We start from the raw sequence: 24,775 nt of genomic DNA on the forward strand, positions 1-24,775 counted from the left end.
CACAGAAATATTTATTACAAAGCACTGGCTTACACAGTTATGGAGGCTGAGAAGTCCCCTGACCGGCTGTCTGCAAGCTGGAGGCCCCAGAAAGCGGGTGGTGTGCCTCCAGTCCAAACCCAAAGGCCCGAGCACCAGAGGAGCCCATGTCCAAGAGCAGAAGACAATGGAGATCCTGGCCCAAGCAGAGAGCAAATTCACCCCTCCTCTCTCGTTTTTGTTCCACTCAGGCCCCCCAACAGATTGGATGATGCCCGCCTGCATCAGTGACGGCTACCTTCTTTACTCAGTTTTCGGATTCAAACGCTCCCCTCTTCCAGAAATATCCTCCCAGGCACACCTCGAAATAATGGTTTACTGGGTATCTAGGCATCTCTTAGTCAAGTTGACACAAAATTAGCCATCACTAGAAGGTAAAGTCAGAGTAGTAGAAGGAGCTTCCGGATTATAACGTAAAAGCGTGGTGGGGGGGTAGCGTGAGGGTAGAGGGAGCAAAGCATGCTTGGAAGGTGGAGAACACATCATCATCACATGGTGCACAGACGGCAAAGAGAAGGAAGACTAAGAAATGATGGCTGGTTAAAGGTTATCTATCAGTGACCTTTGAGAAGGCAGTTTCAATGGTATAGAAGAGGTGGGAGCAGCAGTCAGATTCCTGGGCTACAGGAAGGAGTGGGTGAGAGGATGTGCAAGCGGCAGTAGAGGCTGGCTTTGGGAGCTCTAGCAATGACAGCAAGCCCAAAAATGGAGTTACAGCCTAGCAAAGCAGATGGAGGGGACTTTGCATAATGGACTCTGGGGTCACACAGACCTGGCGACCCCCACCCCAGCTCCTCCACTGCCTAAAACCTGCATTAAGCAAATTGTTTACTTCTGTGTAGACTCAGTTACCTCATTTAAAAATAGCCACAAGGGGCACCTGGGTGGCTCAGTCTGATGAGCAGCGGACTTCAGCTCAGGTCGCGACCTCGAAGTTCATGGATTCAAGCCCTGCTTTGGGCTCCGTGCTGTCCGTGCAGAGCCTGCTTCAGATCTTCTGTCTGCTGCTCCCACTCTCTCTCTCAAAAATACACAAACACATAGGAGCGCCTGAGTGGCTCAGTCAGTCAAGTGTCCAACTTTGGCTCAGGTCATGATCTCACAGTTCATGGGTTCAAGCCCCGTGTCCGGGCTCTGTGCTGACGGCTCAGAGCCTGGAGCCTGCTTCGGATTCTGTGTCGCCCTCTCTCTGTCCCTCCCCCATTTGCACGGTGTCAATCTCTCTCTCTCTCTCTAATAAACATTAAAAAAAATAATAAACATATAAATAGATATCACAGTTACACGTACACCAAAGAGTTGCAACAATCAAATGAAAGAGAGTAGGTAACTCGCTTATTTTAACCGTCTGGCACATTGGAAGTGCCAAACATTGGTATTACAGAAGAGATCTGGAACCCCACTTTCTTATCAACAGGTTTGCCAGGTAAGATACAAGACTCACAGCTAAATTTTAATTTCAAAAAAAACCCCACTTTTAAATATAAGCATGTCTTAAATATTGCAAGGCCATACTTACACTAACAACCTACCTATTGTTGGCATCAATCTTCTGCTGCTGTAGCAAATCACCACAGTGAGTGGATTAGAACAACACAAATTTATTATCTTACAGTTACAAAGGTCAGCAGTCTGACATGGTTCTCGCTGGGCTAAAATCTCTATCAGCAAGGCTACATTCCTGCCGCAGGCTCTAGGGAACAATCCATTTTCTTACCTTTTCCAGCAACTGAGGCCCACCCACATTCCTTGGCAAGCCGCCTTCTTCCTCCATCTTGAAAGGCAGCAACGTTGCAGCCCCGGCCTCCCTTAGTCATAGCTCGCTCTGATTACAGCTGGCAGTCTCTCCACTTTTAAAGACTCTGAATAATTGGGCCCAGCTGCATGATGGAGAAGACTCCTCTTTCCAGGCACATAAGCTTAATCACAGCTGAGAGTCTTTCTGCCATGTAATACACTCACAGGTTCCAAGGATTAGGAGATGTACCTTTTTGGGGGTAGACTTTGCTCCGCCTACCACATCGTTGATCTGAAATTCTAATTTAACTAGGTGTCCTGTTGTTTGCTAAATCTGGTGACCGTGACCCTACCTATAAAACTTCCTTTCATTGATTGGGGAAAGAATGGCTTAGTTCCTCCAGCCCTAGAATCCCAACTACACCTTGTATCCTTGCCATTTTGCAATCTTCCATAGGCATCTCCCTCCACGCTGTGTTATGTAAGTGGGTTTGGGTTCAAAATTTTATGAAAGAAGTCTGTAGCTATTGGGGGAAAAATTGAAATAAAAAATTATGTAAAGAGAAATTCTACTTTATTTCAACTTTCATTATAAAATGAGGTTCTGATTTACATAATAGGATTTAGTAAAGAAAAATAGAAGCTGTTCTAGGTATTTCAAGCGGGAGGAAAAATTTAATACAAGGAATTGGATGTGTACAAAATTCCTAGGAGGGCTGGAAGAGGCAAGGGTGGGGAAAGCCACAAGCTTTCAAATATGTGGCTAGCTTCAAGAGACAGGAAGTTTCAGGGACTAAAGGAAACTGCTGCTGGTGATGTCATCTGCTTCCAGCTCTGAGGAGGATGATTCACAGGAGAATGGGATCCTATACAAACTCTGATATCTCCTGACACCCACACACCTGCCCGCTCCTGACCGAAGAGCAATAACGTGGCTTCTACCTCTCTTCTCCCTTCAAAATCTCCTGCCAATACTTCTGGTCATCAGCATAGGGCTTGAAAACTACCCATAAGGGACACTGGGAAATGTAGTTCCCAGGCTCCCAGCCCTAACAATAAGAAGGAAGTGCACAGCAGATACAGTTAAAGAAACAGAACTCAAAAGAATTGAAAGCAGAAAACTTTTGCCAACGGAAAAGGAAAAATCATGATTTTATTATTGTAAGATACCCAAATCCTTAAGTATGTATACCCAGCTGCAACGTGAAAAAAAATTTTTTTTAAGTTTTTATTTTTTATTTATTTTGAGAGAGAGCAAGCAAGCCCTCACGCAGTGGGGAGGGGCAAAGAGGAAGAGAGAGAGAGAATCCCAAGCAGGCTCTACACTCTGTGCTGACCCCAGTGAGGGGCTTGATCTCATGAACATGACATCATGACCTGATTCGAAATCAACAGTCAGATGCTTAACCGAATGAGCCACCCAGGCACCCCCAACTTTTTCTTTTAAAACAATATTTTGTTCATTTGCTGTGGCTGTCCCATTGTCTTCTGGGTTGTCCTTCCCCTAGGATTTCACTGACTACATACTCTTGGCCATCATAATTTTGTTTTTCCTGTCTAAGGTGGTAACTGTAAAAAGAGGAATCTTGGTAAATATGTTTATTTCCAGGACTAATTCCTGACTTTTATTATCTATTGCTGTGGAACAAGCTGCACACTAAAACTTAGTGACTTCAACAATCGTTACCTTTTTTTCAGTTGTGTGGGCATGGAATTCAGGGAAGGGCTGGGATCTTCTGCTCTCCGTGGTGTCAGTGGAGTCACTCAGCTACATTCAGTAAGTGGCTGGCAGACTTCCAAAGGACTTCACTTACGTCTGGTACTTTGGTGCCTCTCCATATGGCATCTCTCTGTCCATGCGCTAACCTAGACTTCCCCACAGTTCAGTCTCAGGTAGTTGGACCTCACACATTGTGGCTGGTTTCCCAGAGGGAGAAAGCAGAACCTGCCAGGGAACAAATCCCAGAATGTCACTTCTGCCATATTTTACGGGTCAGAGAAAGTTGCATTGGAGAGGAGGAAACATGGGCTGTACCTCTTGAAGGGGAGAACAGGAAGTGTGCACAGAGAGGGAAGGAATTGATTGGTGGCCATCCTTGCACACTGACTTGATTCTATTCTCCTAACTACTAACTTCGATTCTTACTCTCTTAGATTCTATCCTTACCTCACAGTTAGGAGCATGCTGTTCTGAGCCTTAACTTTCATCCTGTTTCTTCTTATCCATCAGTGGCCTCTTTTTGCTTATGTAGCCTATTAATAATAAATGTTTGAGCAAGTAATTGAGATATATGTACATATATATGCAAATATAGTACACGCATGTTCCATTCCAATCTATTTGTTAAATATGAGCTAAGTTTAATGTCCTTTTTTGTTTTAATAAACAAAAATATGAACAGAGATCTTACGCTATGTTTTTACGCTTCACTCTGAAGATCATTCTTCCATTTTAGTCTCATCATGGCTTTTTTGAGTTTCCTCATTAATTCCCTATCCAAGCCTCTTCTACGTACCTGCAAGATGACTTCAAGATCTGGCTTCTTCTTTTATCCTCTTTATTTGCTGAGATGTATCAGATATCTAATACAGCTTGACTTTGTTCCACATTTCACAGTAGGTATTCTAAGAAATAAATATATAAAGTATATATACAGTATGTACCAAAGCTGAGCATTGCCAAAGCTTAAGATTTATAGTGGGGTAAAGTAGGTTTGTTGTTGTTTTTCTTCTTCTTCTTCTGTTTTTAAGTAGATCTCAGGTACTCTCATCCATCTTTAAAAAAAAAAAAAAGTCAGGGGCACCTGGGTGGCTCAGTCAGTTAAGCGTCCGACTTTGGTTCAGGTCATGATCTCACAGTTCATGAGTTCGAGCCCCGCATCAGGCTCTGTGCCGACAGCCTGGAGCCTGCTTCAGATTCTGTGTTTCCCTCTCTCTGCCCCTTCCCCACTCACACTCTGTCTCTCTCTCTCAAAAATAAATAAACATTAAAAAAAAATTTTTTTTTAAAAATTAAAAAAAAAGTCATTTGGGGGGCGCCTCGGTGGCTCAGTTGGTTAAGCATCTGACTTAAATTCAGGTCATGATCTCAATGGTTCATGAGTTCCAGCCCCACATCGGGCCCTGTGCTGACAGCTCAGAGCCTGGAGTCTGTTTCTGATTCTGTGTCTCCCTCTCCCTCTGCCCCTCCCCTGCTCACACTCTGTCTCTCTCAAAAATAAATAGTAAGCATTATTTTTAAAAAAGTCGTTTGGGAATTAAACACTGATGACAATTCTTTGTGTTCTCTCACAGAGTGGAAGAAAGAATAATCTAAGCTTATGCATGCCTTTTCATCTCTGCGTCCTCAGAGTTCGAGCACAGATGCCAGCAAATAGTAGGTGCTTAATAAATGTTTGTTATAATAAATGCTGGCCCCTTACATTTACCTATCCAAGTGGAAATGTACACTTTGCTTCCCAATTACTTATCAAGAAATTCTGAGACACATAAATATGTGCTTTCTATAATACAGAAACAAAACTCAGATCATCCTCAAAGGTACCAAATAGAAGGTAAAGAAGAAACAAAAAGAGGTTGGACAGCACACTTACAAGTACTCTATCCTCTTAGTTATAAGTACAAATTAATTTCCTTCTAATCTTTACAAAAAAAAAAAGTATGTGGGGGTGTGGAAACAGAAGACGGTGGGTCTTAAGGCAATGAGCAAGGGTCAAAGGATTTTTAATCATCCCTTGTGATCTGTAGTGCATTTCTGTGCCAGGATTATCTCCAAACAGGCCTCAGAAGAAAAGAAGGAGAGAAGGAGGCCAGCTTCCTTTTTAATCCAACATGAAGCTACATTGTGCAGAACCCAGATGTCTAGGCTGCAGAAGCCTGTGACAGCTTCAGCAGGAGCAAGGAGAAACTGCTCATGGGGCAGGAGAACCCCAGAAAGACTGTGGGCCGCCCAGGGCCTCCCTTGGGGCAATTCCTGTGCTTCTGGCTGCCAGACATGATGCATACCTCAGGGGCCTGAGTGAAGGCCTGGGGGGGGGCCTCTTCCTCTCTCCTCTTGTCTAATTTAACATGGTTTCTTTCTGGCTCCCCTCAAGCTTCAGAAGGGAGTGCTTGCCTACTTGACAGAGTCCTATGGAACTTTCTTAGTCCCTATTTCGAAATAAGCGCTGGAGGCAGTGCGTCAGGCAAGTGCTGAGAAGCAAGAAATGTGTGCAGGGTTGTATGTGTGGCTTGGGGGCTGGAAGGGAACCTCGCCACTGACTAGAGGCCGTTTGTTCCTTTCATTTCAAGCTCCTGTTCTTACTGTTTTCACCAAGACATTTTTCTTCCCCAAATGCAAAAACTAGAGCTACACGGCCCATCAATCTCTGGTCCTTTTTATACGAGCAAACTCTGGACTCACTATGGCTAGGAAGCAACAGCCCAGCTCCCTCCAAAGGTGCTGACAGTTCACCTCCAGGCTCCCTTCCAGTCTGTAGGCAGGGAAGGGGGGGGGATATCTGCTCTGGGGCAGTAGCTTCTAGGGGTTCTGCCCTAAGGTACAGAATAGTTACCCTTACTGAGACTTGGGGGGGGGGGGGTGGGGAAAGGATAGTGACAAGCAGGTTTCAAGCCTGCCTATCAGTCATTTACAGGGAAGACATTCCTTTTAGATTTTCCAAAGTCTACGTTCCCTAATCCGGGCCCTTCTCCCAAGTCTCTGGGCCTCAGCCCATCATAAGTGAAATGAAAAGGCTGGGATGGAGGGTCTCCTTACTGCTCTGACCTCCTCTGATCCCATGACCTCCTCATTATCAGGGATGACCGAGACCAACAGAGACCTGAAAAATCCAGAAGAATGGAAAACCCCCAGATCTAAATTTTTTCACCTTAGAATATCATGCTTTTCTTCTTTTTTAAGTTTATTTATTTTGAGAGAAAGAGACACAGAGAGAGAGAGACAGAGAGAGAGGGACAGAACGAGCAGGGGAGGGGCACAGAGATGGGGAGAGAGAGAATATCCCAAGCAGGCTCCACGCTGACAGCGTAGAGCCTGACACAGGGCTGAAACCCACAAACTGTGAGATCATGACCTGAGCCGAAACCAAGAGTCCGACACTTAACAGAAGGAGCCACCCAGGCGCCTCTAGAATATCATTTCTTGAGTTGGAATGTGCATGTCCTGAATCATGGAGACACACACAACAAAAGGTCTGACTCTGGTGGTTTACCCATTTCTCCATCCTGCCCTCTGAAATCCTGAAAATGTCTCTGCTCACCTTTCCAAATATAACTGACTGCTTAAACTACAACCGCTCTCCCTTCCCCCACCCCAACTTGTCTTTCTCATTTCTCTCTTGAGTCAGCCCTGTCCCACTGGGAGTGGGAGTGGTGCTTGCTTTAAATGCCCTCTCTGTCTTTCATCTCTGCACCCATTTTTTAAATGCTAGCACACATATATTTAACAATACAGCTTTACACAGAATGCTAAGAGGACTTTTCTTCGTATTTTACAGAGAGACATGAAACATATGGATTTTCTATTAATATTCATACCGTGGCACAGCCAAATCTAACTCCTAAATAGATGCATTACAGTTTGTTTGGAGTTTAAAGGCTTAACAACAATAATGAAGGGAGGAGCAAGACTAATTTATTTTACATAACTGAATGAGAGATTAATTTAGGAAATAGTAAATACAATTTAATATGGTCTCCTGTGCCCTGAAGTAGGTGGTGCCAGATTTGGAGGCGTGACTGCTATGTCCAGATAATCATAATCTCTCACTGTGCCGTCTCTCCTTTTGTTCCTTGTAGAGCTCTGTATGGATAGGCTACATGTCAATTATTCCCACGTTACAGACGTGAATACTGACTTAGTGAGACAATTGAGTTGCCCAAATTGTCAAGGCAATTTAAAGGGTGAATGAAGGGGCACCTGCATTTGGTTGAGTATCTGTCTGACTCTTGCTTTCAGCTCAGGTCATGTTCCCAAGGTCATGGGACTGAGCTCTACGTAGGACTCTGCACTAAGCATGGAGACTGCTTAAGATTCTCTTTTTCTCTCTCCTTCTGCCCAACTTGTACACTCTCTCTCTAAAATAAATGAATGAATGAATGAATGAATGAATGGTGAGTGAAGACTTCCAAGGCTTCTGATTCTTAAACTTCCATCCACAGCACTGTTTAAAATATGGATGATCTTTCTGAAAGAAAGATCACTTGTTTTACCTTCTCTGCTCACCTGTTCCTGGATTGAAAGTTGGGTGAAAGTTGAAGGAAGGGGAAAAAGAGGTCAGCTCAGGGTTAAAACTCTTCTCAAAACAATTTGACCCTTGCCCGGCTGTGCTCAAATGCTGCTTCTGCTTCCAGGATTTGTAGAAGCCCATAATCACAAAAACGATCATTCCTTTTCTCACATGTAGCTGACCAAAAGTGTGTGGGCAGAATCCAACACACAGGTCACCTTTCTTTTGTCTGAAATGATAAGCCACAGCATTCATGGGGTAGGACACTGGGTGGGACATCTCTGTACAATTTCATCATCTTCCTTGCCTTGTGTCCTTTAGTAGATGTATAAATGTTAGAACTCTTGCTACCAACTAATGAAAACTTTTCATGTTTAATGTGAAATAGAGAAAAACTTACAAACTTGAAGTAACAAGAATATGAATTTAGGAAATATAGTGATGTTCTCATTTATTCTAATTCAACGAATTCAACAATTTAGGGAAAAAATATAGTTTCAGCTCTGTGCACAATGTACTGGTAGTTTTATGGGGAGAGACCTATTGTGATTTGTTTCAAAATTCAGTTAAAAATATTGCTGCCCAGTTTTATTTGGGGTTCATGTCAAGGATTTTTTTTTCATGGTGCTTTTTTATTGAGGCCCTGAAAAGGTCTACAAATATTCAGAGTATAAAGGAGGTCTTAGAAAAGCAAAACAAAAGAAAAAAAGAAAAAACCTCAGGAATGCTAGAATTTTTTTATGAAAAATACTAAACAAAGGGCTTCTCACATTATTTAAACAAGATGAGCTGAAATGTTTATCAGTCCACTTTGTATTGAAAAATTGCAGATCCTTTTTTTTTTTTTTTTAGTTTTCTAAATCATTTTTTTTACAATGGTTTTTATGCCCAAATGACAGCATTTCATTCTCTGAAGGCCTCTGACCTGATGTGAACTAAACTTCATACTGATATGGCCGAAACAGTTTCCGGTTCTCTATTTTGGAGGGATTGGTGAGGGAATATTTCAGGGTGGTCACATCGAAAAGTTTGAAATACCCCAGCATATGTGAGCAAAACTTCTTCCGTAACTTGGAGACAGATAACCTAAAGAGCAGAATGAAAAGACGTGCAAACAGGAGATTCTGTTTCAGGGTGTCCCTACCTTTGACCAAATGGTCATTTTTTTAGCACAGTTATCTGGTGATATTACCTTGGCAAAAAAGTGTGATAATTTTGAGTTCTTTTAGTGTTGCTGGTGGTTTTAAATGTCTTCCTGCACCGCCCCCCGCCCCCCCCCCCCCCCCCCCCCGCTCAGTTCAGTATTTCTCTTTGGTTCTTGTCTTTCCTCAACACACACACACACACACACACACACACACACACACACACACTCACTCCTACTGGGAAACTTCCCTTTCCTTTAAGTCTTCACCCCACTAGAGCTGGTTGTTTGGATATTGTCATTAACTGAATTGCCTCATTTTTGTTAAAATTATTTCATGTAATCACTTAAGATGTATATTCATTAGAAGCCTGTTAAAATAGCTTTTAAATCGAATGGATTTCAAAGGCTTCTCTATGCCTCAGTTTCCTCATCTAAAAAAAATGGGGATAGTAGCAAGAGCTCTCTCAAAGGAGGCTGAGAGAACTATAATGAGAAGATTCCAGGAAAGCCCTTATTAGGTGCTCAAAAGCTATCTGATGTGACTGTTCTAAATTCAGACAGGCATCTTTCATTCTTTGGACCAAGATCTTGCTGGACTAAGGTTGAGGGTATGTGAAGATGCTGAGATGTGCTTCCTTGGACAACTCTGAGAGGAGGCAGGGACAGCATTCAGTCACCCAGTTTATGGTTACCTACCCTTCAGGGTATCTTCCAGTTTCCCTCGGTTTGACCTCACTGGAAAAGGATAAGCTTCCCCTTTCAGATCAAGGAATAAAATGATGTTCCACTTCTCTGCCAATCCCAAGCTCCATACTGGCCCAAAGTGTGAGGGGAAAACGTAAGCCTCCTCCTCCATGTTAATTCAAATAGCTGCATTAAAGCAGCACACAAAAAGCAGGCTTTTCACTTTGATAAGGTCGCCATTCATGGGGAAGGTCAGAGACGCAGGATAAGATTTGCACCAAGAGGGGCCCCTGGCTGCCTCAGTTGGTTAAGCTTCGGACTCGGTTTCAGCTTAGGTCATGATTTCATGGTTCATGGGTTCAAGCCCTGCACAGGCTCTGCACTGACAGTGTGGAGCCTGCTTGGGATTCTCTCTCTCTCTCTCTCTCTCTCTCTCTCTCTCTGTCCTTTCCCTACTTGGGTGCTTTTTCTCTCAACATAAAGAGATAAACATTAACAAAAAAAAAGATTGGCATCTAGAAACAGAATAAGATTAATTGGCCATTATTTATGGAAGCATCCTGTACCAGCCCAATCTTGCCACGTAAAGGGAGTCACAGGCCCCCTTCCCACCCCTTGTCATCAGAGGAAGGAAGTGACAGGGATCTGCCAGGCATCTTGGGATGCTATGTGTGTTTGCAACTTGAGACGGGATTTCTCATCTCTCTCTTGTTCTTGTTTTGTATGCCTGCTGCCAAGGCATCTCTGACACAACCCACCCAAAACCTCTTCCAGGATCCTCTGCCATGTTGTCCCTGGAGCTGCTTTTTTCCTTTCTGTTTCTATTTCTCAGAATGTGAAAATTCTCTAGCAAAAGGTTTTTTATTTTGTCATGCTCAAGGTCTCATGTTTTTGTCAAATAAGGAACATCAGGAAGTCAACTGCTCTCTCTCCCTCTCTCTGGAACTCAGCCAGTGCCACACCAACATGGAATTAGAACTCCTAAACTCAAGACCCATGCTTTGTCTGCAAGCTTATCCAACCTGCATCCAGCACCAGAACTTTCCTGAGATCCCTGCCAGATGGGCAGAAGTCAAGATCTAGCATATACGAGGCGAGATCTACATCAGGACGTCACAGAAGGATCAATGAACTAAATTCATCTCCCTTTCCTTTTAATATCCTCCTGAAAAATAAAAAAATCAACTCTCAGCCACAGAAGTTAATGCTAACGAGGCAGTTGGCTTGGGTATGTACTTCACTGTCTTCTGGCTACAGACCATGAGCTCAGGACTTCACCTTCCTCCCTCTCGCTGTCCTCATCTGTCACAGTGACACAGGAACTGTATATCTCCCTGGCTCTTTTAGTCTTTTGCCTCCTACCTTCCAGGTTGAACCCCCCAGGTGCACGCGGTTGATGCTCAGCCTAGGATGCATGATGCCTGACCTAAACACACCTTTCTTGGAAGCTTCCTGACTTGACGCAACCACCTTGTGATCACCCAAGTGGAACCTCTGGCAGAGGAGTATGAGCGGCTGATCCCTGAGCACAGGACTGTGAGCTCCAGGAAGCGAGCGTGCACTGCGTGCAGAGGCATTCCCCGAATAGTTTCAGCTGGGGAGGATGGGGCTGTGACTCATGTCCCCAGCGCACGTCTCCTAAGCGGCACGGAGTGGGCGGGGACGCTCACCCTGGGAAGGGGGCGGGGATCACCTGGGGAGGTCAGACACTGGGGCCAGGAGCACTGACTCCTGCACAAGGGCAGCCACGCTGACTCACAAAGGAAAGCAAGAGGGCGATGACCAAATGTGAAAGAAGCAAGTAGCCTGTGTCAGGGAGGCTCTGAGAGAGACAGGAAGCATGATCAGCTGGAACCAAGCTCAGAAAAGGAAAATTCAGCGCGACTTCATGCCTTTGTTCTCGCTGAAATTTATCAAGATGCGCCTCTGCTGAGCATAGCACTGGCGATTCTGAGAAGCCAGATGCAGCCGTCCCCTGTTCCTGGGTCCCCGCAGTCAAACGTCTGCAGGGCCTGCAGGGAGGGAGAACCCTGGTTCAGCCTAGCTCCCACCGCCAACATCATCCCCCCTCCTTGTGATCACTAGAGCTGACATCTGGTGACAGCTTCCCCAGTCAGTTTTATGGGCTGTGACCTGCCAAAGCGTGGTGGCCAGCTGAGGGAGACACTCTGCTCCCCAAGATAAGAACCCAGGCACCAGCCTGAGCTAGGCCAGAGGAAGAGGCATATGTTCTCAATGTGTCTACCCAAAGGAAGACAGCTTTTTTTTTTTTTTTTTTTTTTTTTAACACAAAGACCTCCTACACGCTAGCTGTGGTCTGTTCGCTGAGCCCTGGCTATATGGCAAACTCTGTGTTAAGAATCTGGTGCACATCGTCACAATTCATTTTTACAACAATCCTAAGAGGCAGATTCTTTTAGAATCTTTGTTTTGTGGATGGGGAAACGGAAGCACAGAGGGGTAGATCAATCTGCTTTCACCACATACAGCTATTTGTGTCACGTTTGGAATTTGAACACAGGCCCTGCCCCCTCCTGGTATGATTTTGTTCAGTCCTGACCATGATGATGATGATGATGGTGACTTAAGTCTTGGGGAGTGAGGATGTCTTTTGAGGCTGTGTTCTCAGGAGTCTCTTGGTCAGCCTAATGTGGTCGTTGGGTGAACAGGAAATGGTGGACTCTTGAATTCTTAGAGACATTGGCTCCATCCATCTAGGGCAGGCTGTTCCAAGGCCCACCCTCAGGGTAGGATGCGGTTAAAGTGTCCCTGGCTGAGTAGCAGGTCTGGGTGGAAGTCCCCAGGCAGCACAGGGCAACGGGCCCTCTTGATGAACACGGACTTGATGAACACAGACCTGCTCTGTTCCCTCAATGCCCTGAATGTGGTGGACCTTCTGGCTATGCAGGGCGTTTCTACAGAACTCTCCAGGAAATGACAGATAGGATAGCCTGTCATTGGAGGTGTTGCTCTCAAGAGAGACAGCAACCTTTAGTCCAAAAGTTCTGAAGCACCAGTGCCCTTAAAATCAAACTTGCAGCCCAGGAATTGGCATGCTAGCAATTTCCCCAGGCTGTTTTGATGTAAGTAACTCTTAACACTATTCTTCATGAAACATCACTTCGGGCCTTACATGCCACACGATGTAGGTCGTCTTCCCAGTTAAACAGAACATGCAAAGTGGACACTGAAAGTTTCCCTGTCAAACGAGAGCCAACAGCTTTGGTGTCTTGGCTAAACACTGTATCTTTCTAGGGCATTTTATTTTTGAAACAGAACTGAAATGCTTTGCTCACAACCAGTGCAGGTGAGTGTTCTTAGAGGGAGTGGGGGTGGGGCAACAACCTGTGATGCCATCAGTTGCTTTGAAGAAAAATCACAGGAAAAGAATATGGAAGTATGAGTGGCCTGGGCTACATTTTGGAGGGGGGGCTGTGGTGAGCCGTTTCCCAATGGTGCTGCAAAACTAAAGATTTTCAGGTATAAAAACAAGTATCTGGAAAAGGAGGGCCTATAAGGATTTATGCCTCAGAGGGTGGCTTCTACATCCAAGTTCAGACGTGGGGGGTTTTCAGGGTAGAGGGGGAAGTGTTCCTTTAATTTCCCACCCAGCCTCCCTCCTGCTTACAGAAGTAACAGGCTTGACCTGGGCTGTGATATGAAAAACATCATGAAGGCATGTGGCCCAGAAATTTCTCTCCAACCTGCCTGACACGTTATTCATATATGGTTTCCCTTTGCTTCTGGAAGCATTGGGAACTGTAAGATCACCCACATGAAAGTGCCTGAGAAGGAACGCCTTACTCCCTTTGTCATCTGCCATCTTGGTAGGGATTGCTTACATACCCTGGCAGTTAGCTGAGAGAATGAAGGCAGGTAAGGAAGGATCAGATGGACAATGGGATGGGAGAGGGTGAATGAGACCAGACAGGCCACCTCAAGGGGGTATGTGTGCTCTCCCATGACAAAGGCCAGTTTTGTTCACTCCCTTCATCCATATGATTACAGGTGGAACTATCCCTATCCTCCCCACCAAAAACCATGAGCTCCCTCTCTCCAGATGGCCCCATTCCTTAGATTCAATACTCTAATTAAGAGTCCAAACAGTTGACCGCATCACATATTCTGGCTTCTTCCTTTTTCAAAGAAGTGAGGCAAGTGTATGGTGTGTGTGTGTACATGCATGCGGGAGGTGTATTACAGACTTCTTCCCTTTATACGCCCCCTAGGCCCTTTCATGGGTCCACCAGTTTGGACCATCCTAGGAACTGCACAGACAAGAGGCAGAGGCCAGGAACCTATTTCTTATGGGGAGATGATTCCAAGGCGGAGCCAAAGCTGCAGCCATTTGCCCTGTGAAAGGAGCTGCCTCCCCGTCAGATGGGAAGGCCAGGGCTCAGCCACCTCAAACCACCTGGCAGCTCCCTGCATTCCGTTCATCAAGTCAGCAGGGCCACAACGGGCACCTGTAAGAAAGGCGCGTCCCTGCTACTTTCCTCTTAGCTGATGCCCGGGGGCAGACACTCAGGGTCACAAAGCATGTGGGAAGCCAAAGTAGATGGTGAGGCTGGGAAAGGACAGCCTCCTGGGGCCTCAGTTCTGTCAATTCTAAAACAAATGAGTTGATCACAGAATTCCTTTCTGGTTCTTAAGTTGTATGATTCTATAAGATGTCTCCATTGTTGGTTTGGCACACATTTTGACGTGTGTGTATGCAGAGACCTATCACATAGGCGTTTACATTAATTCAATTATATAAGTTTTCTCTTGTATACTTAAAATAAAATGCTGTAAAATTATATTTTGCCTACACATATGCATTATATATTTATACCAACACGATACGGGACAGGGTTATATGCCCAGAACTTTGTATAACTGTACTTTCTGGGAGGTTTAAATACTTGTCTAATTTACCTCTGATTGCTCTTGGCTTTAGAACCTAATCCCACAGAAGATGAGATTCCACTGAAATTATTATGTTGCTAGAATGTGCAGAGGGTATAAGGAAAAGAACGTGGGTTTGGAGTCAGATTCATTTGGGTTTGAATCCTACATTTGAATCTCAGCGATGCTATCATTAGATGACATCTTGGACAAGTTCCTTAAGTTCTCCTGACCCCAGTTTCTTCATCGTCAAGTAGGAATCAATAATACCCACCTCACCGGATTATTATGGAGATTAAATGAAATAGTACATATGACTCTACCATACAGTGTATGTTACTAAGGGACCCAGGACTACGTATCACTCAGTGTATGATTTATTTGATGTCTACACGGTACAGCCCACATACACTGGCATATCTAGCATTACTGTTTGACAGCCAAATCAAGCACTTTAGTAGCCATTCATACACCGAAGGAAACTGCTCTGATGCATCTCAAAAGACTCCTAGATCATATTTTCCTAATATGAGTTCCAATTCAGCAGAGGATTCTATAGTCATAAATTTGGAACATTCTGTATGTTCTATGCTCCTCCTTGAGAGTCAGAGTATATTGACACATTAGAGGATTTAAGAATTCCTGCAGTAAAAATACCTGTTTAACCTGGGACATGTTATATCATCTAATACTTACTAGTATTAGACAAGGTTCCCAGAGCCATTACCTTGGTAAATATTTCCAAAGTGCGCAATTTTTGAGAGCCTAGGTCACTGTTGGCATGTGTTACCCTACCTTCTAGGAGCCCCTGGCTGGGCAGATAGTTAGTTCTATGCGTATTTCTTTTACCAGCACAATGGAAGTCGGTGTTCCTGGGTACCATTGGCATCAGAATCATCCAGAGTGCTTTATAAAAATGTAGCTTCCTTGGATCCACCCCAAAGCTGAATTAGACAAATGGGTCAGAAGTGTGCACTTTAAATAGGCACTGCAGGCATCAACTCAAGTTTGAGATGCACTGGTAGGTGTTAGGAGTTAAATTTAAGCTGGCAGTGATAAAGAGGCCTTGCCTGCTTCTTGCTCTCGATCTCCAAGTTTGTGGAGCTGATTTACATTTGGTTTAAGGGACAAAAGGGAATCTTTGCCTACCTCTTCGTGTTGGAAGCTCTAGTGAGCAGATTAAAGTCAGTCAGTGTAGTATGGGGTCCTTTAATCTGATGGCTTTCCTGCCCCTGGCCCCCAGAGAACGGGCATCTTCATGTCTACGGGAACTGTTTCTGCCCAAGGGTGGTGTCCCTTGACAAAACTACTCTGTGGCCCGACTCCCCACATAAAGCACTCAGATAAAGGGTGATGTGGAAGGAGAAAAGCAATGAATGGCAGCATACAGCCTCGGGGATGGAGGTATGGAAAGAAGAGGATGATCTTTAATTATGAGAGGCGCCATATTAGAGGTTTACTCCGCGGGTCAGTGCCCTTGTGCTGTTACTAGTAGTAGTAAGGGTCTCCTTGAAAAGGGAATGGGCCTGAACCCTTGCTCTAACCTTCTGGAAGGCAAACGGGTCTCTCAGGACTAGATAAGCCCAGTCTCCAGTCTTACAGTGCAGAGATATCTTCAAGGTCAGGGGCCTCGTGATCCCTCAAGGGTAACCACATGCCTCTGGAGTTAAGCTGGGAGCCTACCTCAAGATACACCTATTTGCCTCTTGAAGAGACAGATATTCCATTGCTATTGCTTCTGCCGTGCTGCACGAATCGTATGTGCTGTGGTGTCTTGCGAGCTACTTATCTGCATGTGCTCCATTGTGCATATTCAAACGACAAATCAGTTGCCTTTCTTTCCACACTGATCTGAAGGCAGCTCTGTCTGTTGGCTAGACTTCTAATTCCCTAACAGTAGGAAGGGGAGGTTGAACTTCAGCTGTCTCATTCCAAGCAGGAATTCAGGCTCCTTAAATTATGAGAACGGGGTAAAATCTAACAGTTGGCTCCTGCCAACAGGAGATCTCTAGGGGAAAGTGAGAGAGGAAGGAAGAAGGAGCTTTGGAGGCTGGAGCGCACTGAGCTAGAGCATTAAGGGTCATGGGGGAAGGGAGTCAGGAAGCCCCTCCTGATGTTGACCTTGCCCCCTGTCTCCTCTTTACTGAGGTGCTTCGCTGAACTTCTGGGAATCTCCCTCCACCTCTTCCCCAAATTTTATCTCCTTTTTCTTCTTCCAGGGAAGAGGGGTAAGTCAACGCAGGAAAGCCATGATACTGAGAGTCATGAGGGAAATCGTGCTACCCAGGCATAACATAGTGTGGTACTTAGAGAGCAAGTGGGGCCGGAAGTTGTCTTACTTCCTGTGACTGTACCCTGTGCAGCCCAGTGGGCTGCCCTCCCCACCCCACTCGCCCCCGCCAGTGCTGGACTACTTCCCCTCACCGCAAACACCCAATGTACTTGGAAAACAGCAGTATGTATAACAAATTCAGAAAAGTTGTTGGTGATTTATGGGAGTCTGATTTCCCTCCGAGGACTTGTGCTTTGTAAAGTGCAGAGGGAGATGGGCAGTGGTGGCGCCGAGGGCCCTCAGACCATTCCCCTGCCATTCACCTCTGGCCTCTTCAAATGCTTGTGGAGTAGAATTTCTGGTTGAATCATATGGTTTGGGTTGAGAAAAAGGAGGCTGATAAGCGGGGGAAACAGCAAGATGATTTCGAAATGGCATCATTACAATCTGATCAAATAAACCAAGTGACCTTTCTTTCCAAATAACTATCTCATGAAATTACTCTCAATTCCTCCTCTACCTCACCCTGCACCACACGAGCTAGGTGCTGCCCTTCTGCATTCCACGAGACATATGACAACTGGTCAGCTTCCCGCAGAAAGGAAGAACACGCTCTTCCCTCGTAGCTACCATTTCCCATTTAAGAAAGAAGCATCCGTGTTGCATGTTTCCACTGGTCGTCCTGCATGTGCCCATGACTCTTATCCACTTTCCGTTAGATGCCCTGTGCACCCACCAAGCGGAGCTCAAGTGAGTTTCTGACCACCATTGTGTTCCAGCTGCCCTCCATCTGGCTAGTTCTGCCCTGAGTTTTTCCCTGTTCCTAGGCTATCTGTGACATAGTGACCCATTTTACCTCTGTCTGTTCAGAAGTGGCTGTTGTGGCGGGGAGAGGGATGAATCACTTTGTATCCATAACAATGCAAGCGATCCCCAAACATCAGACACTTTTTACTGTTCAAAGTCCTCGAACAGGCTTTGAAGGAAACTCCACAAAGCAGTTACCTCTGGCTCAACACCTGGGATGATGCTGCCCAACCCGAAATAGAAAACTTGAGAAACTACCTCAGAGCCACTGGAGATACAAGTTTCGAACAGAAAGACCGGGTCGTTCTAACCACTTCAGCATATTTCCTTCCAGCCAAGCAATAAGCCCACGGTACAGCGGAATTCCAGAGACTTCCTGACTTAGCACAAAGCTGCCATTTTGTCATGTCTCCATTTGAGTCCTCCCATCAGTCGGCCTAATGGTACCATAACTAATAAATCAGGTAGAGCCCGGCTGCCTCCTAAAAGATGGATTTGCCTTGATTCTCTGTACCACATGCAAGCAAGCAGTAATTTATACACTGCCTGGAAACCAGTAGCACAAACACTGCTAAGTAAATGTTCGGTTGAAGCCGAATTCCCCCTACTCTTTATGAAAGAAACTTGGATGCTGACTCTCAAGTGTCAATCATCTTGAATCATGCTGCTGTCGAATTTAGCTAATGTGCTTTTCAAAGTAGCGTCTCCCATTAAGCCAAATGATGCCTTCAGGCACAGTGTTCCTTTAAAATGCTCTACCATATTTGAGTAGAAAATAGATGTGGAAAAATGTTAAGTCTATTTGGACAATTGGCTATATAGCCAGGGTTAAATGTTTGTATTTCACGTTACTATTTTTAATCAAAAGTTCTCAAATAATTACAGCCTAAAGGAAACCGCAGTAAACATTTTAACCAGAAATGTACTCACTGTATTGGATAATTACCAAAGAATAAATAAATAGCATTTATGAAGGGGGAAGAAAGAAGAGTTGACATTGTTCAAAGTTGCCAACTTCCAAGAACAGAATCTCTACCCCACGGCTTCCCTCCGTCCTCCAGACCCCTCTTAGCTCCTCTTCCCACCTTACCCAGGAACTCAACCACCTTCTGAACTTTCCCTCCATTTCTCCCCGGGGAAACCTGCCCAATGGAAAAGATCTGGAAAGTCATTTTCGTTACGGTGTACATGACTGATAATCTAAGTGTTACATGTTTTCAGATTATTCACTTATTTTAACATACTGCGTAACGTTTTAGTCTAAAGAAATAAGCCCTAATGGGAAACTCAGCAGCCAGACCATGGGTGAAAAATGATTTTTGCCATAAGCGTAGTAGCAATAGAGGAATGCCTCCTCAACCCAAGTGAGATCTTAATAGCACAGAAGTTTTGGAGCTACTAATGTACGTGGAAGAAAACAAAATATTTGACAAGTCCAGTTTTAAAAATATAGTTGTGTTCCAAAAATGTAAGTGGCCTCACTAAATGTAGTCAATACAGTATGTGACATTTGGGTTTTGGAAAAATTAGCAAGAATACATACTAAGAACCTGCTCCCCACACACATTTTTAAAGAGTTTACTATATAGGGGCGCCTGGGTGGCTCAGTCGGTTGAGCTTCCGACTTCGGCTCAGGTCATGATCTCACAGTCTGTGAGTTCGAGCCCCAGGTCGGGCTGTGTGCTGACAGCTCAGAGCCTGGATCCTGCTTTGGATTCTGTGTCTCCCTCTCTCTGACCCTTCCCCATTCATGCTCTGTCTCTCTCTGTCTCAAAAATAAATAAACATTAAAAAAAATTTTTTAAAGAGTTTACTATGCTGTCTTACATTAAGGGGATGGAAAAGGAGTAGAGCAGAGAAAGATCCCAGAGGTTCCTGGAGGACCAAAAACTAGAAGACCATGGGACCTAAGTCTGCTGCTCTCAGGTGCACCATATATTTGGGGAGGAAGGAACCTGGCAAAAGGCTGTAAAACTAGGTGACTACCACGACACTGGTGACCTTTATTGAGGAGAATTCCAGAAGCCATTGTTCTCATGATAAAGACCAAACATCTCAAGGCCCTGGGTAATCTGGCCCCTGCCAACTTCTCATGTCTCTGCATCACCACCCACCCTCACCCCAGCTCTTTGTGCTCCAGCCAAGGGTCTTTACACTTGCACTTTCCGAGTCTGAAACACTCTTACATTCCCCTGACTGTTCTAGTGAATTCTTGCTCACCCTTCAAAGCGCAGCTCAGTGGTTCTATCCTCTGAGAAGCCAGCGTGATTCCTCAGACTAGACAAAATTTTCTGTTTTCACAACTCCTATTCTTTCCCTCCAAAACCACTTTTCCTACTTTGTAATTATGTGTTCGTGTGACCGTTAATTCGTGCCTGTGTCCCCTACTGCTCTGTATGTACCACAAAGATGGGCCATATCTCGGTATTTTACCTTTGTGTTCCCAGTGCCACATACAGCGTTTGGCACATAACGTGTACTCCATAAATGTTAATAATCAAAATTCTTTCTCACCATGTGCTATGAACCGAATGTTTGTGTTCCCCACAAAATTTGTATGTTGAAGCCTCATCCCCAGCGTGATGGTATTTACAGGTGAGGCCTCTGGGAGACAATTAAGTCATGAAGGTGGAGCCTTCAGGAATGGGATGAATATCCTTTTAAGAAAAGATCTTTCTCCACCATGTGAAGTGATAGCAAGAAGGCATCTGTGTGCGAACCAGGAAGAGGCCTCTCACTAGACACCAAATTGGCCGGCACTTTGATTTCAGATTTCCCAACCTCTGGAACCGTGAGAAATAAATTTCTGTTGGTTAAGCCATCCAGTCTATGGCACTCTGTTAGAGCAGCTTGAACTAAGACAGCAAGGCAGCTCAGGACAGACAACTAGCTGTGTAGTCTTGAGCACATGGCTTAATTTCTCCAAACCTCAGTTTCATTTCATTGTGGTATAAACGACCCATAACCTCTCTACCGTGGCATTAATAATAGCACCCACTTCTGAGGATTGTTTTGGGCATGAAATGAAACAATACATGCATATCATGTCTGGTACGTATTGAGTACAAACACTCAATAAACATTTCTTATTACTGCTGCTACAACTTACCTCTGTGCACCAGCTATCTCATCCATCAGGTGCTGGTTTCGAAGGTTCCTTCTAGTTTCAAACACACTAGGACTCCTAAGTAATCCTAAAAGAAAAGTTCATCGTCATCTGGATTTGTCAACTTGGCAACTTTAACAATCAATATACTAATCTTTTTTCTCAGTTACAAAACTTCTGCAGGCACCAGCAATGATTCATCAGCTTGTAAGACGCATGAATTTAGGGCATGACCATTAATTTTATGAACTTGCATCACATGTACCAGAACTCCTCTTTTCTTCTCACAAGATTCTAGGAAGTGTGAGGAGGAGGTGATACGGAATGATGAAGCTCCATTTCCATCTGCTGTCCCGAATGGGGGGGGGGGGGGAGCATATTTTAACTTCTGATGATCTGACAACAGGGTAGATATATATGCCCGTATTTGAAAGAGGAAAAGGCCCAGAAAATCAAAAGTAAGATATTCGTATCACACAAGTCAAAATATTAAACAGAGGCCTGTGTGCAACTCTGTGGTTTGCAAACTCTGTCATAGATCTTTCTTGATTTCAACCCACATGTAAGAAGTAATGTTCGTTATCTGGTAATTAACTGCGTACACTGTTTTACTTCCAGTAAAAAACATACTCTATGCTCTTATGTTTAATGGACAGTTTTATGCCCATTTTATGCATGAGAAAGTTGAGGACCTATGAGGGAAGATAATTACCTAAAAATCACACAGCTAATCAGGCATGAGACCCATGCCAAATAAGCCCAAAGGTTTAAGCCTCATGATCAGACACCCCACTTCCCTGTGTTTACCTGCCAAGTCTGTAAGTGTGAGCTGTATTTCATGTTTGTTTCCCATAAATACATCCTTATTGATAATGTCAATAAAGTAAATTTCATCACGCACTTGGAAGGGCTCTGTCTTCACCCTGGCAATGTTTTGCCTTCCAGAAGAACAAAACAATGCACCATAGTTTCCAAGTACCTTTCATTTGTCCCTGGGACCTTTGCTATTTGGATTATACTTCCTCCTTCCTAGACCTTAGCAAATATAATACTTTGGTCCAAATAATTGTGCCTGTAATAAAGACAATTTCAACGGCAAGCACCCTTTCCCCAAACTCCTATGTCTTTTTAGTGCTTTATTTTAGGCTGATCCATACTATCTAAAAATGTTTCAATAATATCTGAAACTAGAAGAGGGCACAGTGACAAGAAAAAAAATTTATTAAAACCGACAATCAACATTGGTATAAAGTTTTATAGTTTACCAAGTTGCAAAGCTAAAAGTCATGGGACTTTAAGCAAACCTCGTGAGGTAGCTAAAGCAGGCAGGTCTCATGATTCCCATTTCATAAATGAGGAAAATGAGGTTCATTCAGATTTTTTTTACTTCAAATTCTGTGCTAGAGCTATAGTTACACAAGACTCCTGAGGACTTCATTATTAGTGTTATTTTTTATGACTCTTACCCTTCAAAATCAGAAGGGCATTTGCCTGAACTTTCATGCTCACGAGCAAGCAGAGAAATCAGAATTGGTATCATCGGCCAAAATTCACTTAAAATAAGTTTATTTATTATTCTCCAGATACGCTTTGGACAAGTTATTTTTAAAACAATTGTGCATCAGTAAAAGTCCATAGGAACAATGAACACTCCATAGACTTCTGGTGGAGAAAGTGAATTCAGAACAGACCTTGATATGCTGTCAAAATGAAACAATGCCTGGGCAAGTTCCATTACTGTTGCACAAACAAAACCAAGGAAATGGGAGAAGAAAGGAGAAAAGTAAAGTATATTTATGTCCTGCAGGGCTGGAGCTTTGGCAGGAAATTCCAAGTGAGAGTTCTCGTCAGTGCTCTACCAGTTGACCCTGGGATTGTGGAACCTTTGCACGGTCAACTCCAACCAGGCATGTGGTTAGCCCACAGGCTCCAGAGGCTGGAGGGGCCTGGGCCTCCCTTACATTTCCCATGTTCCCCAAACCTGGCCAGTCCATCTGTAGGGCAGTTTCCCTTCTTGCTCCTACAGGACTTGCAAACCTGTAATTTAAAGCAAGAAGAGCTGCCTGTCTCCCCTCACCCTTTCCACTGCTCCTACATCCATTGTTTACTGAACCCTGTCTAAGTAAATCTTTGATTTTGCATTCGATACCTCTTACCTGGGAATAGATGACTTAGGTAACTTGAAGAGACAGGCTATGTACCTGACACACAGTAGATATTCTCAAATTGTATTACATAACAATCACTTGGAATGTTCTTCTTTTTTTTTAACGTTTATTTTTGAGAGAGAGACAGAGTGTGACCAGGGAAGAGTCAGAGAGGGAGACACAGATACAAAGCAAGCTCTAGGCTCTGAGCTGTCAGTACAGAGCCTGATGTGGGACTCAAACTCACGGACCATGAGATCATGACCTGAGCTGAAGTCGGACTCTTAACCAACTGAGCCACCCAGGCGTCCCTGGAATGACCATTTCAAATGCAGATTTCTAGGTCCTATCCCTGGAGATTCTGATTTAGTAGGCTTGGGATGGGACCCAATATCTGGATTCTAATCAAACACTCCAGATGATTTTGATGTAGGGGATTTAGGATAGTGCTCTCAAAATAACATAGCAAGTGCTAAATAACTGAATAAAAGAAAAAATATATCTTGAATGAGTATCACTGGTTGAATAGTGTCTCTCACATTTGCCTTGCCAGAAGAATTATGGGGATACTCATTAAAAATACTGATTCCTAGGCCTACCCCAGACCTAGTATTCACGATTTCCAGAGAAGGCTTCTGGGAATCTAGATTCTTAAATAGGTGCCCCAAATGAATCTTCTGATGAGGCACCTTTGAGGAATACTATCATATACTATGAATTCTGTCATGTCCCCAACACTTACTTTTTGTCCTTTGAAGCAGAGACTTGGGGTGACCACATCCGAGCTCTTATTGTCTTACGGAAATGGCTCCTTCACTGGAGGACCATTTTAGCGCAAATTAGACCTATCAGCCAGACCCCAGACACTACTACTTCCAGTAAATAACCACCCTCAGCACAGAGCCCAACATGAGGCTTAATCCCACGACCCTGGAATCATGACCCGAGCTGAAATCAAGAGTTGGAAGCTCAACCGACTGAGCCACCCAGGCGCCCCTCAGTCTCTACTATTTTAAATGATAGCTTTTCAGTTGTGTAAGCCTAACAGAGCTTGGGAATACTGATGTATTTCCAAGATTCCCCTCTACGTTCCCTCTCTCACCCCTTGATATGAGGCTTGAGAATGCTAACTATGTTCAAGGTAATGCCTGGTAATTTTGCCCAGGTTTGGTTAATATAGCTTTCCCTATTTAATCTGTGCATGCTCCATGTCCTAACATCTATTCCTTACCAGACCAGAAGTTTTTAAATGTGCAAGCCTATTGTGCCTGGGGAAAAATGTTGAACTTTTGCCTTTGTAATAAGATATGCTCCAATTACCAACTTTAGCAATTTAATATAGTTGAATAATAACTGAATGAGACACTTTGTCACTCAGTCATTATTCAAGCTCCTACTGGGGGTGGAGTGAGATGTTGCTGGAGGTCAGCCTATTCCCGGGGGAGCTTAGCCGCACAAATCGACTGAGAGATTTTTTTTAAAAAACAATGTTACAAAAATGAAAAATTCCAGGAAATAGAAGTCAAACTGCAGATTTTCAAAACACTATAAAAGCTCAAGTTCAATTTTTAAAAACGGCATCATGCTTGGTGTTAATTTATATGCACGGATACTATGTTGGAGAGATAGAGCAACCACCTGGATAATTCAATCTAAGGAGTGCTTTGTAGGTGGACGGGATCCAGATAGATGAGATCATTTTCACATGGGCTAGAGATACGT

General features: G+C 44.1%; 1 long non-coding RNA gene across 2 annotated transcripts; it reads right to left on the reverse strand.

Moving 5' to 3' along the window:
• Positions 1 to 502: 502 nt before the first annotated feature.
• LOC106976985 (uncharacterized) lies at positions 503 to 21,066 on the reverse strand. Of its 2 annotated transcripts, XR_008298965.1 has the most exons (4): positions 20,910 to 21,066; positions 4,293 to 4,401; positions 3,944 to 4,029; positions 503 to 3,721 (listed from the first exon to the last, which is right to left on the reverse strand). It is a non-coding gene; the product is annotated as an uncharacterized LOC106976985 (long non-coding RNA). The 2 variants fall into 2 exon arrangements; XR_001430592.3 differs by lacking the exon at positions 3,944 to 4,029.
• Between the last annotated feature and the right edge of the window lie 3,709 nt (positions 21,067 to 24,775).

This window comes from Acinonyx jubatus, chromosome A1 (assembly GCF_027475565.1).
Source record: "Acinonyx jubatus isolate Ajub_Pintada_27869175 chromosome A1, VMU_Ajub_asm_v1.0, whole genome shotgun sequence".
Classification (NCBI taxonomy): Eukaryota; Metazoa; Chordata; class Mammalia; order Carnivora; family Felidae; genus Acinonyx; species Acinonyx jubatus.